A 13,350-nucleotide genomic window follows, 5' to 3' on the forward strand; every position below is an offset into this window, starting at 1 on the left:
TAAGGAAAACATATCTTCAAAGTAATAAATTAACAGGGGTCAAGTGCATTAATTTAATGCTGAATCCCATGTGACACCTACAAACAAAACTTCCACATACATCTGGATGTAAAAAAGAACATAAAGGTCAATATATCCTTTCTATTTGACATTACAACATAAAATAACAGATAAACATACGCCAGTGGAACTGATAATCCACTGATTAATATATAGAACCCCCCGGTACTTGGTGTCTCAAAATATGCATGCCTGTTCCTCTCTCCTGGTGACTGTGGTTGTGATTGTACATATATGTATATGTATGTGTGTGTGTGTGTGTTGCATGGATACTCATAGCCATACCCCGGGTACAAGTGCCCAAGTACTGGGAACTCGCTAATAGTGGAAAGCATGATAGCAAAGGACCGTGATTATAATTTCTGATTTTGTTTTGTTTGCATATCAGCTTCTAGTTTATCAAGCTTATTTCAATATGTAATCACTTATCGGCTTGAAACTTTGATACAATGATTGTGTGACATTTCAATTTGTGTAATTAATCTTCAAAGTTAATGTTATACAGCAAACTTTCTTACTAATCTTGTTTTGAATATTCAATGTACTTATTGTTAAGAAGGAGATTGTTGAAGACAAATTGATACAAGTATGATAAATATGTTTCAATCATTGTTTTGTCACTAATGTCAAACCTGCTATTTTGCTAGTAAGACAATTGCTTATATGATTTAAGTACTATCACTTGTTCAATTGATGAAGAGGATTTGATCAAAAAGATGTAACAAAAGTACCTAGAGGAAAGGTCAAGTTATGATATAAAATGGAGTACAAGAATCAGCTAAGACAGTGATATCATAGTGCATTGATAATCTTCTTAAGGTTGCAAAGGTTGGTTACACTAAGCAAGTTCAAAAGAACAAGTTAAACAAAGTTTGTCTACCAAGCTTGACCGAATGAATAGTAAGTGCCAAACAAAGTTAGTGCAAGCCGAGCAGAAAATCAATTTGAGCCAAGTAAGAGTCTATTTTAGTGTATGCCAAGCAAAACAGTGGATGCCGAGTAAAGTTTAGTTGATGCCGAGCATGAGTAAACTTTAGTTCGTGCCGAGTGATTTTAAAAAGGATGCCAAGTGTTACCTAGGGCTTTGAAACCCTAATTATTTCCCCTCTTCATTCAACTATGTGAGAAGTTAAAATAAGGTAAGCTTTTTTTTTAAAAAATTATTTAAAAATTATTTTGCATTGTATAATATTTAATTCTTTAAAGAATTAAATATTATTACATTCAAATGCAAAATAATTAAATATCAAATTAATTTAAACCAACATTAATTTCTCACATAGTTAATTTTAAAAAAGAATTAATTATTTTTATGATATGAGGGTGAAAGTAAGAGAAGTACAAAGGACAAGGTTAATTCTTTACAGAATTAACATTATTGTAGAGTGCCAAATAATTATTGCACTTAATAATGAAAAATTAAGGCATAAGGGGAGGAACATAAGTAAAGAGATAAAATGTAAATTAGTTCGGTAAGAAGTTGTGGTAGTTGAACTTTTTTGGAAAATTATTTAATGGGAAAAACTATTGTAATGGGGTTCTTCTCCGGCTTTGGAGATGCTTGTGCATTTTTCAAGAAAGGGAAAGCATTTTCAGTTTTAAAAATCTGTAATAGAGAAGGGAAGGAAAGAGATGGTAATTATTTTGCAACTTGTTTATGATGTAAGGGCAAATAATCATATGGTTGTTTGCTTGTTTATTTGAAATAAAGAGAAATTTACCTTGAAATCCTATGGTTTGAATTTATTTTTCTCTGGTTGGAAGTGATCCTATGGTCGCTCTGGTCACATTTGAAATAACATCTTGCTCTCATTTATTAAGGTTTTTGATGTGTGATGAAATCTTGAGGTTTTATTCATCCAAATATCAAAATGAATATTAGATCTCCATTTCATTTCTCTGCAGACGAGAAGATTGATTAGATAGCCTATGTGCTATATATTTGATTTCCTTTTAAAGTTATTTAAATCAAGCTTCGCATTCATATCATGTTGATGAATGGATGTTAGTATTCCTTGTGCCTTCTAGTTAAAGGCTAATCTGAAAATTATTTATTATAAATCAAAAGAAGGGAGTTGTACCTTCATCTCAAAATTCAAACGCGCTTGACAAAACAATTGCAAGTGACTCAAACTGTTGGTTTCAAAATTGTCATTCAATTTGGGCATTTTAGAGTTATTTGTGAAAGATTTTCATAGAAGACAAATCTGTTTACTAACAATTTTTTGGCGACTCTACTGGGGAAAGAAAGTGAATCCAGTGCTTTCCTTTCCTTGGATATCTGAAGGTTACCTCCCCGAAGACGAAGGTTGGTGACTCTAATTTATTTTAGTGAAAAGTAAGTCTGGTGCTATAGCTTTGGTTGCAGCCCAGCCGTGGGGGGCTCAGATTGGGCCATTTTCTTTATCTCAATACTCAGCCTTACCTAAAAGTTTAATAGAATATCTCTCGGAGTTTTCCGACAACACAAATCAAGACCCTCATGATCACATTAAAGCAACTACATTCGCCTGTGGTATTCTTGGTGTGCAGGAAGAGAACATATTTGTTAGACTATTTGCAACGAATCTCATTGGGAGCACTACTGATTGGTTTTAGAATTTGCATAATGGTTGTATCACTTGCTGGAGTGACCTTAAGGTAAAATTTCTCTTGAGATTTAGGCCTGCAGTTGATGTTGCTAAGTTATTATTAAATTTCTTTCAAATTCAAAAGAAAGAGATTGAAACTATGAGGGATTTCATAGGTAGGTTCAATAGGTGTGATGGTAAAATTCCTCAAAATAGCCAACCAAATGAAAGTAATCAATTATGTGTTTTCATTGCTGCTTTACAAACTGAAATCAAGTTTTTATTAAAGCATCAGAAAGTGCAAACATTGCAAGATGCACGAAGGGAGGCCATTAGTTTAGATGATGACATGATTCTAAGTGGAATTAAGTGTAAAGAAATTGCACAAGCAGGAATTTATCTCTGTGAACAACAGAATTATCCAAAGGTAAAGCCTAAACAGAAAAGGCTCATCCTCAAAGAAGTAAAATCAGCACCCCCTACCTCTTTTTATCAAAGCCTAACAGTTTTCAATGATGAAGTTTCTTAATCCCTCTTGTGATTGAAAGCGCTCCCTGTAGTGTAGCTGGAGCCTACCATCTACATGTTGATTATGATAATGAATACGCCTCACAGTCAACTGACTCAATGATTGGCCTTGATATACCTCCCATTGAACAAAGCCTGGAGGGTGAAAGATCAAATGAAAACATATTAGGAGATTTTCAAACCTCAGAGTTTGATTCTTTTATATTTGGGACTTCTAATGCTATTTCACCAAATGATGTTGTTCAGGAAGGTATGAAGGATCAACATACACAAGAAAAGATTGATGATGAAATGAATACTCTTCTAAAAGTATGGTGCAATATCTATCAGCATGCTTGGATGGCTCTTACTATGAGCATGAAGTTGATTATGAATTATTCTTGTTTGATCTCTTGAAGACTAATGAAGCATTACTACAGCCTAAAGCACCAAATGATAGCTAAGAAGTACAAAAGGATTCATGCATTTTTCAGCCCCTTGTAGATCTTTTTCCCCTCTCTTCCTTTGGAAGAATGAATGCAGCAAATTACAATGGAAAAATCACATGAGCAATCCAAAAATCAAAGGACTCAAGGTATGGAAAAAGAAGTTGACATTCCATCTATCTTTTTAAAAGATAACATTGATTTGAAAAATGTGGAAGAAAATCTTGAATCTCTATTTATTTTCCCTCCTCTACATTCATTTTCCATACATGAGTTAAAGATCACATTGGCCATGTTGCTCACTTGTGTGTAAAACATTCGTCCATTCTATCAAGAGTTGGTTCGAAGAGGCTCATATTTTTCAGGCCTATAAATGGTCATATTTAGTTTTGTCTTAGGTTTTGTCCTCTCCATTGTAAATAACCGTGTCTCCTTTTTTCACTTTTGGCTTGTTTTGTTTCGGTTGTATTTTGTCTGTTGTTTCCCTCCATTTCAAGTTGCATCATCTTTTAATCTTTCCCTTCCCTTGAGTCAATCCATATTCTGAAATTTTTCAGAAAATTAAGCCCTTCGGAATTGTTTGGCAAAAATCGGAACTCGCCTAGTTGTATTGTCCAAGTTCAAATTCAAGGCTCAATTTTACATCTCAACATGCAATTTCAAAGCTCAGTTCAGAGTTCCAAGATTCAGATGCATAGTTCGAGCTCCAGATTCAAGCTCAATTTCAATATGAGTGTGCATGAGGGGGTTTTAGAGTTTCTCTTGGCATTATCTTCAGAAATTGGGGTCTTGAAAAGAATTTATGATGAGAAGCTTATATAATAAAGCTGCATTTATCTTTTCGTGGTCAGCGAAATAATGTGGACCCCTCATGAATATTTCTATTGTAATGTCATTTGAAAGGTGGCCGATGCACTTTATTTTTTTAAGATGGAGATAGAAGACTATTTTCTACTGAGGATTAATGATGTAGCAGCCCGCACTATAATTCCAATGGTAATATTTTACAGTGACATTGCCACATGGTCAAGCTACAATTAAAATGAATATATTTTGAGCGCACTCAATGATGGACATCTCCAACAGCTCCATGGTTTTAAAAAAAAAATTGGATCCCTAAAGTAATAAAGTGAAAAGTACAAAGAAAAATAAAATGCTTCATGACATATTAGGGTATCCATGCGCCTTGCTGGCATCAGTATGCAGAGGCATCAAATATGGATAATCATGCTAAAGATGTTTTGTATTCGATGAAAGACCATGAAGCTCTCCGAGTAGCTATTTTGATGAGACCCCTTTCATATTGAAATCTTTTGACAATAGCTGATACTTGATCCATGCAATCTTTACAATTATTTGATCCTTACCACTCCGGAGCAGGGACTTTGCCATGTATTCAAACTTCTGTTAGGGGGAACTTGTCACTTGATTGGCAATCCAGTGAGAAATCTTCACTAACAAATAATAATTCTGTATGGGCATTGCTTTTGGGGTTTCATCACGATTTCATTTTGCATCAACGATACCATTCAAACCAACAAATATGCACTATAGCAACACGGAGCCTGGATCAAGGTATCAAGATAAAAAATGGTCTCTGTCAAACACTGGCATTCAATCTGTCAATGGAGTGTAGTCTCGATGAAGACAAATGCAATTGAAATATGAAGCACTCGAACAACCATGATTGAGGGAATGGGTTATTGGTGAATAAAATGGAGTGTGGGTGAATAGAAAAAGAACCCTTGAATGTAGAAGCGCTGGACATAAAGGACCAAACTGATAAGAATGCCAATGCCGTCATGTGCCTTAATCCGCACACATGGTGCTCTTGTCCTTGTGGTGATCTCTCCTTTATAAATCGAGATTGTGATAGCAATTAAAAATATTGCGCTTTTAAAGGCTGCAATGGAGAGGAATATGCTGACCATTTCCTCGATACTTGAGAGACATGGGATACTGTAATGTTGTACGCCTTCAAATTGTGATGTGCATGCCAAAAAGGAGTATCTCAAATTGAATTTCAATTGCAGAATCAATCTCTGGCTATCTCTAGAAGCCTTCAGTTGCTCGGTTGGGAGAAAATGACAAAGCTTCATAAGTAGAAGACTTATCAAAACCACAATAGTCAAAGATATAATTAGCAAAAAGGTGACAAAGAAGTCTTAGAGTTGGAAAGAAGAGAACATGGTAAAAGAATTAATGCCCAAATGAAGAAGATAAAGGAAGTGAGTCAGAATCAGATGGGAGATAAGCAGAATCAAATGGGAGATAATTTGTTCTCAGTCAGTGCTCCCACTCCAACAGATTTAGTGTGATGAACTCAATTTAGAATCCACTCTGAGAAATTTTGTAGCAAGACCACATGGCATCATTGAATACATTTTCCATGCCCTCAAATGCCAATAGTTTCCCCATACACGTTGACAATCACACACCTATTGTCCCCTCTCTAATTTGCATTGGTCTATGTAATTTTATTTACATTATATAATGACATTAGGGACGGCGAATTTGTGTGTGCAGCATGGAGGAGCCAAGCGAGGCAATGTTGTGAGCATTATTGTAATTATGGGAGACCCAAATTTTGGTCTGTGTTGTGGCTGGTCAATCCGATATGCATGCAATACAATCTGAAGCATATCTTGTTGGATGAACTAGATGAAGACAAATAGATCTTGCACTACTTGCACGTATTCCATGCCCAATAAATCTCAGTTTGATACGCTGATACGAGAAAGATATTTTGGACAGAAGGAATCGTTGTGAAATAGAATCTTACAGAAAGAAGTCTCCAAGTAGACAGTTTTATTAAGACAGTTGTGGAAGCACATTGTATAATTGATATGTTGGGTGAAGGATTGTTTGAAGAATAAAAAGGGGCTTATATTTTATAGTTTGACAGTAACACAACCATGTATCAGCTGTTAGAAGAGCAAAAACCAAGAGAAGAAATGATTAGCAAAACTCAATCTGCACCAGCAAGAAATTTCAGGGATGGAAGAATACTGAAGAACTTTAAAATTTTGGTTCAGCATCTAGTCAACTAATGGTGTGAAAATGTTGACAGATGATTTGTTCCAGAAATAATTTGAGGACAATGGAATGATGACTCTACACCCCCAAATGGATAAGGCACTGAATAGCAATAGCAAGAGATTTTGGAGTTCTCTGCGTCCTGGCACAGAATGCAGCCCCCGGAGAGAACCATTGTTACCTAAGGTTTTGAACCCCTAAGTATTTCCCCTCTTCATTCAAATATGTGAGAAGTTAAAACAAGGTAAGCTTTTAAAAAAATTATTATTTAAAAATTATTTTGCATCGTATAATATTTAATTCTTTAAAGAATTAAATATTATCACGTTCAAATGCAAAATAATTAAATATCAAATTAATTTAAACCAACATTAATTTCTCACATAGTTAATTCTAAAAAAGAATTAATTATTTTTATGATATGAGGCTGAAAGTAAGAGAAGTACAAAGGACAAGGTTAATTCTTTAAAGAATTAACATTATTGTAAAGTGCCAAAAAATTATTTCACTTAATAATGAAAAATTAAGGCATAAGGAGAGGAGCATAAGTAAAGAGATAAAATGTAAATTAGTTCGGTAAGAAGTTGTGGTAGTTGAACTTCTTTGGAAAATTATTTAAGGGGGAAAAGCTATTGTAATGGGGTTCTTCTCCGGCTTTGGAGATGCTTGTGCATTTTTCAAGAAAGGGAAGGCATTTTCAGTTTTAAACATCTGTAACAAAGAAGGGAAGGAAAGAGATGGTATTTATTTTGCAACTTGTTTATGATGTAAGGGCAAGTAATCATATGGTTGTTTGCTTGTTTATTTGAAATAAAGAGAAATTTACCTTGAAATCCTATGGTTTGAATTTATTTTTCTCTAGTTGGAAGTGATCCTATGGTTGCTCTGGTCACATTTGAAATAACATCTTGCTCTCATTTATTAAGGTTTTTGGTGTGTGATGAAAGTTTGAGGTTTTATTCATCCAAATATGCAAAATGAATATTAGATCTCCAATTCATTTCTCTGCAGATGGGAAGATTGATTAGATAGCCAGTGTGTTATATATTTGATTTCCTTTTAAAGTTATTTAAATCAAGCTTTGCATTCATATCATGTTGATGAATGGATGTTAGTATTCCTTATGTGCCTTCTGGTTAAAGGCTAATCTGAAAATTATTTATTATAAATCAAAAGAAGGGAGTTGTACCTTCATTTCAAAATTCAAAGAGCGCTTGACAAAACAATTGCAAGTGACTCAAACTGTTGGTTTCAGAATTGTCTTTCAATTTGGGCATTTCAGAGTTATTTGTGAAAGATTTTCATAGAAGACAAATATGTTTACCAACACCGAGCAACGCAATATGTGTCGAGCTTCAGAAGCAAGTTAATGCCGAGTGTCAACATTATTATAAATATCGTGAATTCGATGGATCTGAGCTGACAGTTTAGTTTTCTTGGATTATGTGAACTAGGTGGAAGACAAGATTGATGGGCTGGTGACACTGAACTCATGGTAAACCGTTTTGAGACAAATTCAAAGAGGATTGAAGGAGAAGTTTCTAGAAGTGATATGAAATGAGGGGTAGATTCATTAAATCCTACCTAATCTGTCCTAACCCTAAATTGGACGTTGGAGAATGAACAGCAAAAGATCTTAATTCTCTATTTATAGGGATGCCTAATTAGAAGCAAGGGTTGTCATGTGCAAGAACCTAAGGAAGACAAGGAATCAAGGGTATTGCTTCATTTTAGTGATCTAACTGAGAGTCTGCATTGGCATGTTAAGCAAGAAGGCTTAAAGTGTATGGATGTCTGAAGGGTGACCAAGCTATCAAAGCTGAAATGTGTGAAAGCCAAGCAAAATGGAGGATTGAAACAGAGATCTGTAATCTGCAAATGGACTTGTAACTTGTTATCAGATCAAGCCTTACTATTACTGTCTAATAATTGTATCAGTCTAAGGTAAATCCTTTGGATTAAGGTTGCCCTAACAGTCATTTGTAAACCCTTTAACTAAGTGACATTCCAAGTGAATGGTCTAAAATCCTCTAACAAGGCTCACTCTTAATAGGGTGATTGAAATCCTTTAATAAGGTCACATTTAACAGTGTGTATTGTAACCTTTAACAAGGTTTGCCTTTCACATGGCATCACTTCAGAAGAGTGAAAAGGAGTATATGTTACTGGTGGTTTTTCCCAAATTGGGTGTCCACGTAAATCATTGTATCAAATGTGTTGTTGAATTTGTTATGTTTCATGTTTACATTTTTGCTAATTGATTTGACAGTAACCTACAAGTTTTTTAAGTGATTGCATAAATCTTATGGATGCATGCATGATGATAAATGTTTTATGCGTTCACTAAGCTGTGAAAAGTTTTATTTATACATCTGGACCTTGGATAATTGATTCACCCCCCCCCCCCCCCCCCCCTCTCAATTATTCTAAAGAATTCGAACACTTATATTTTCAAAATTTCGATAAAATATTAAAATATATATTAAAAAATTGGCATACCCAAAGTACCCCCTCTCCTATTTGGAAAAAGCAAACATAACCGTACCACTACTTGTCTCCAAAGTACTATATAGTGTATGTATGCATCTACATATGCGCGTGTGTGTGTGTGTGTGTGTGTGTGTGTGTGGAGAGAGAGAGATGCACAATGTTCAGATTAACATGGCAAATATCACACCACAAAATAAAATTCATGAGACAAAAATGCATACATCATTTTAGCACACTACATGAGATTTTTAAAAAAGTAGAAAAATGTCTTAAATTGGCATCCTTTCTTCCCATTTCTCTATATAGATAGATCTGAAAACTAATTTGCATCAAATTCACAATTTATATGGCAAACATTGAACAACGAAATACGATTCAAAACAAAATGTATAAAATGCTATAGCAAACTACATGAGATCAGATAAAAAAAGTAGATAAGTATGTCAAATTGGAACGCTTGTCCTTATCTCTTGATGACTCTAATTGTCAGATACTATATATTAATATCTATAGATGATTCATTCCCCTATTTTTTGTTTATCTATATATATGCCTGTGTGTGTGGAGTGAGAGATATTCTGAAACTCATTTGTATCAAATATATGGCAAACATCAAACAATGAAATAAAATTCACAACCATACAAAATGCAGAGTGTTTCAAGCACAATACATGAGATAGGTTTCCTGTTGCAGCTAAGATAGGTTTTGAAGCTTCATAATTTTTTGTTTTAATTTTTAAATTAAAAACTATAATTAATATTTTACTTTTACAAGCTAATTACTATTTAATCTATTTAAAATAGGAAAACAAGCAAATATAAGTAACTTTCTAGGATCCCATATTTTGATGAGAAAGAGATCATTTTTGGATGGATGTCACAGCACCTCAGAGCCTTAATCTAGTCACCTGAAAAGATCTCCAACTAGTAGACATGCTACTAGAGGCTTCAATGGTAAGGATTCATCTACTATAAAACTTGTGCTGGTATAGGATAGTTAAGGTGTAGCTTCTACTTCTGACAATTCAATGAAAGATGTTCAAGCGTGGTTGATAGGAGACAAGTATTGTCACTGGTATGGGAGACTGGTCCCCCTACCTTTGTTTTCAAAAAATAAGAGATGGGGGTACTTGGAGATGCCAATTCTTACAAATCAAATTAATACTTTATTATTTTACTAACGCTAAAACTTAAAACTTAAAAATATCATGACATTGAACTTTCAAAACAAGAGTTGTAATGTCCCCTTTTTGAAGTAGGATTTAATAATAGATACATGATGTTGCAAATTTGCACCCTTGTGTACTTTACCATTATAAAATGCTCCTACCTTAGCTGAAAGATAAAATTCCACACAAACCTCCATGTAGAGGATTTGCCTTGTCCTTTTCCATTCAAATTCTTGGCCACACAACTTAGTCACTATAGGATGTGTGTGTGTCGTGGAGACGTCCACGTGGCATGCATTTGACCCGCAAATAAATGAACAGTGAGCCATTGGGACATTATGACTGCCACCCCTGCAATGTAATGCCTCTTACCACCACCTACCAACATCAAAAATCGACCCAACAACTTAAAACTTTATCTTTCCACTTCATTTTATCTTCTTGGCATTTTCTTGGCCTCACTATCACACATGGACCCTCATTTTACGACTTCTTCAACACAATCTTGAGTGTCTTATTGTATCAGGACAGCTTGCATATAGTCTTCCAAAAGTCTTCACAACATTGCATCTCCATTGCTTGGTCCTCTTGCCTTCATTGCATCGAGCTTTAGCTTCATGGCCTTGAAAGGGAGTCACTACATCTTACATTTTGTCAAACATATCATAGTTTCTTGATCATACTTTGGCAATATTATTATCTTTATCATTTATCTATTTATCTTTGTCGTTATCTATCATTGTCATCTCATCTACTTGGTTGTTGTAGATGTGGAAACACCAAAGCAAGGACTTGACTGAGTCAAATCTCCAAATAGCCACCGAACAGATTTTATTGCTTTTGTGTGTGCACGATTGCTGGAAGGAGATGTAGAGCAGCTTGTTGGGTTCTTCCACTTTCTCTGCTTTTTTGTCTCTTCTTGCTTTCTATTCTCTTGTATTGTCCTTATTTCTATAGCATAGTCATCATTTTTTAATTAGACTAGTGATTTTTGTTATTTCAATTAGCATTTTGGGTTTTTGTCATGGTTTTTGTGCACTATGTACTAGACAAATATGCACTGCATTGAGATCATGCATCTATGTTGTCATCCTTGACTCACGCTATTTTCATCCTCCATGTTTTTTGTTCTTAGACTAGTTTATTTTTGTTATTTCAATTACCATTTTAATTTTTGTGCATTGTCTATATTGTACGAACATGCACCACCTTGACATCCTGCATCCACGTTGTTGTCCTTGACCTGCATAGGTATTCGAGGCAATAAGTTCACAAAGCCTGGTAGTTAAGTTAGCTCTTTCACTTTTTATTGTCTAAATATTTTTTAGTTGTTATAGTCAAGTTAATCTAGTTCTTGTATTTTCACACCTCGCATTATTTAGACTAAAAAACTCTCCTTTCATCATTTAAGTTGTCTTGATTACCCTAGTTCACCCAAGCACCAGTAGAAGTGAGGTGGCACAAGGATTGGTTCAACACATTGACCAATCTCGAGATTGGTAAATTTTCCCTTCTCCACATTTTGGTGAGCCCAACATGAACTAGCGTCCTCTATATTATCATCTTGTACCATCTTAAATAGGAAGCACCCATCATTTAAGATCTTTTAGCATCCATCCCATAGCAACTTCATGAACTATGGATGGACCCGTGCTCAATATGCTCATTCTCCTATTTCTTTCTGTTTTTCCCAATTCTATCTGCACTCTCTCTCAAACCTCCAAGATCTTGTTTCGGGAACTTCTTCAAGAATAGATAGACCTGGTCAATCTCTTCTAGAACATGTCGACCTAAGTCGACCTATTCTGGAAGAGAACGACCTTAGTCGAAATCGACCTATTCCCAAGACCAGGTTGACCTCTTCCCCGAGGGAAAGAGGACTTAGGGCTCAGAGTGCCTCAGGGTTTCCAATTATTTTCTTTGACCTCTAGTTACTTTGCTTTCCCGCCTGAAAACTAGTATAAAAGGAGGTTTGGGATATTCATTTTTGCAATACACACTCTCTATGAATCAACAATCAATCCATAAGTCCACGCACACTCAAGGCATTCAAGCATTCAAGCAAGCAAGTTTTCATCAAGATTTCAAGGCACTCAAAGTTTCAAGAATCCTTTGTGAGCATTTCCTCTTCAGGATCTAGCATTTTGTTGGCCATCAAGGGAGGAGATCTATAGGCATCCATTATCTTGTTCATTGATGCATATTTACATCCATGGCTCCATGATGTGGTTTTGGTAGATCCACAGCGATTGTGGAAATATCCTACATTCTACATAGCAAATTCAACATCTACAACACATAGCCAACACAAATCCTTATTGACAAGGGTTTCTACAGGCAAGATTTATTGTGCGCAAGAACAAGTTAGCAAAATTATGGTTGAATAGCTGGAAATAGCTCCCTTGGAGCTTCCGAAAAAAGTCATGTTGACCCAGTTACAAGGTCTCGGGAACACAATGACTTTGCCACTCTCGGAGCTTCGGCAAGAAAAATCATTTCTGAGTTTTTTTGGGTTTTCAATTTTATTCGAGAATCTACAAATGGAATTTCAAAATCAAGCCCAAACCTACACTTTTTAGAGCAAAAAGACACTTTCCTCTACACATTTCAAGGTAAGTATTCTATCATTCATTTCAAGTTCCAGTTTTAGCATAATTGCATATCTTAGTTGGGTTGGTTGAATTTATTTAGCACTTAGATCTACATTTCATATCTCATTTAGCCAATCAATTCAATTGCACAATCACATTTACATATCACACACAAGGAAAAGACCTTTCCTTGCATTGTATTCCCTTTTCACAATTCATTTTCAGTATTGGCATCCCGACCTCTATTTGGGTCTTGCTAATCTAATTCAAATTCAAAAGGGGAATGTGCTTGGAAGTTGGAACTTCTCCTTCTCCCCACACACATATTAATGCTTTTGTGTGAAAACTGGAGACCTAGGTCTCATTTCCCCTTTTCCATTTTTCACCAAAACACATCTCCTTTGTCATTGAGTGATAATCCCTTCGTCAACCTAGTGACGATCACTCTCATATCACCACGTTATTAAAGGGTGCGGCATAT

General features: G+C 35.2%; 1 protein-coding gene across 1 annotated transcript in view; it reads right to left on the bottom strand.

Annotated features, from left to right (window-relative positions):
- LOC149566002 (Sugar isomerase (SIS) family protein) overlaps positions 1-13,350 on the bottom strand; it is a 93,556-nt gene that overhangs the window by 37,395 nt on the left and 42,811 nt on the right. The window lies entirely within an intron of this gene.

The sequence above is a fragment of the Cupressus sempervirens genome, chromosome 3, assembly GCF_028749045.1.
Source record: "Cupressus sempervirens isolate cs-2001-9-10 chromosome 3, ASM2874904v1, whole genome shotgun sequence".
In the NCBI taxonomy this organism is placed as follows: domain Eukaryota; kingdom Viridiplantae; phylum Streptophyta; class Pinopsida; order Cupressales; family Cupressaceae; genus Cupressus; species Cupressus sempervirens.